Raw genomic sequence first — 2,500 nt, forward strand, 5'->3', positions numbered from 1 at the left:
CCTTCCTGCTTACAGAGCAATACTAAAAAACTTCTCCCATATCACATTTCAACCTTAAGCTCGAAAATTCAATACACAACATGATATTATAATTCACAAAGGCAGAAAATACCACAGAATCCTTTTCCAGCGAAAATTTTATTGAAACAAACAACATATTTGCTCTTAGAGGCGAAAACCTCTTCCTATTTCATTGCGTGCGTGAAGACAAGAAACTCAATTGTGTCAAATTACCATGTACTTCAGGTAAATACTGCTCACTTTGATTTCGTCTCGACGGGCGATAGATTGTTGTCGAGGTCCAGTACTCGTCGCTTTTGAGATTCATGCCTAGTTTATCCAACTGACTTTCCATTATTGAGCTCCATAAGGGTATATTTTGTTTAAGGATCCACTAAAACGCCATTCGCGTTGCATGACTTTCGACGCCATTGCAGGCTAAGTTAATGATTCTACTGTGTCCACCAGAGAAATCTACGCAGTTCCACTACCCTCTCGATCCTAAGAAAATACGCCCAGAAGGCTCTATACACAAAGACACCACTTACCAGGGGAGTGACAGGCAAGACTTTTACCGACACGGAAAAAAAAAAAACACTAAAAAAAAGAAAAACTAGATGCTTCTGTGAAGCATACACTGGCTTGCCTGTGGTACGTGCTACAGAAAATCAGAAGGCACTGAATTGTGTGGTATTGAAATACAGCATTCCAGTCTCTGAAGAATAACAAATAAAAGAGAAGCGAGAAACATTGGCTTCTGGGCTGACATGTTGATAATTTTCAAGTTCCCTCACAACTTCTTTTCACCACAAGTGTGCCCTATGAGCATCCGAAAACTTTGTAATACTAAACTTCACTGAAGTCAAGCCCTGTTTCGCGGGGTTAGTGTTGGGATGGGAGACCAAAACAATAAACCCCTCATAAAAAACAGAAACATCTGACCGAAAATACTATTAACGCTAACAAATGCTGATGATGAAAAAGCAAATAAATATTGATACACAGTTTTCAGAAAGAGCAGAAGGAAGTTTCCCGGACGGTCGATCGAGAATAAAATATTTACGACATGAAAAATATAGATCGTTTTCACTGTCACGCAATAAAAAAAATAAATCAAAAACTATCCAGTGCAAAACGCTAAGAAATTGTTATCTTATAGAAGATAAAGAAATAAGACACTTGTCCAAGTTTTAGGCCTCTGCGTTTCCCCAAACTTCAGATATTCGTCGAAATGTTTCGCAGGCCGGAAAATAGTGTAAACATCTGGAACTGACTTTGGCTATCTAGGCGACTGATTATCACTACTAAAAAAACAAGCATTTACATAAGCACTTTTCCTAATGCTCTAACTTCTAAAAGGGCTCAAAATCATGAGATAAGTATATATTTTTCAACAAACTTGATCGTAGCTTTGTGTCACGCACCTACATAATCCGGAAATTCAAAATGCTCTGGTTTCCAAACGAAGCACGCTATTGAGCTGTGAAATTGTCAACAGATATAGGTATGCCGCCTCCTATGCCTGATGAGGATAAAAACTTTGGTGGATCTTTAGTTTTAGATTTTGGAAGGTGATGACGTCACGTGAAAACGATCTATAGAATATAAAAAGTTACGATCAGCGACAAACATTTTGGGAGATTTTTGCTACGTTCAAGTAAATTGCAAAATCGAAAGTGACATGGCCGGAATTCAGCGGGCGCCGTGATTATGTTACCGCGGCATGTTTACTAGCCAAACAGTGAAGCATCTGTGTCAAATGATGGCAAGATACCGGGTTTTTGTAAGTTTCTTTTTCTGTCAAGTGTTATAAAGTTTGACAATGAAATGAGCGAAGTCAAAACAAAGATCACAATCGCCCAACTCTTGTTTATGCAAAGTCAAAATTTACTCTCCAAGACGCGTACGACGTTATTTATAGCAGCTACTTTATTATTCATCTGCGTCACAAGTTTTCACTGATTTTGGGCCTCATTTTGTTGAAACTCAAGCACGCTTCCAACAGGCCTGTGAACCCTTCCTGCTTACAGAGCAATACTAAAAAACCTCTCCCATATCACATTTGAACCTTAAGCTCGAAAATTCAATACACAACATGATATTATAATTCACAAAGGCAGAAAATACCACAGAATCCTTTTCCAGCGAAAATTTTATTGAAACAAAGAACATATTTGCTCTTAGAGGCGAAAACCTCTTCCTATTTGATTGCGTGCGTGAAGACAAGAAACTCAATTGTGTCAAATTACCATGTACTTCAGGTAAATACTGCTCACTTTGATTTCGTCTCGACGGGCGATAGATTGTTCTCGAAGTCCAGTGCTCGTCGCTTTTGAGATTCCTGCCTATTTTATCCAACTGACTTTCTATTATTGAGCTCCATAAGGGTATATTTTGTTTAAGGATCTACTAAAACGCCATTCGCGTTACATGACTTTCGACGCCATTGCAGGCTAAGTTAATGATTCTACTGTGTCCACCAGAGAAATCTACGCATTTC

The 2,500-nt window shown here is 38.6% G+C and overlaps 1 protein-coding gene across 1 annotated transcript in view; it reads left to right on the forward strand.

Moving 5' to 3' along the window:
- Positions 1-2,500, forward strand: part of LOC137975131 (proteasome subunit beta type-2-like) — a 16,075-nt gene that overhangs the window by 9,368 nt on the left and 4,207 nt on the right. The window lies entirely within an intron of this gene.

Source organism: Montipora foliosa, chromosome 11 (assembly GCF_036669935.1).
Source record: "Montipora foliosa isolate CH-2021 chromosome 11, ASM3666993v2, whole genome shotgun sequence".
NCBI lineage: Eukaryota > Metazoa > Cnidaria > Anthozoa > Scleractinia > Acroporidae > Montipora > Montipora foliosa.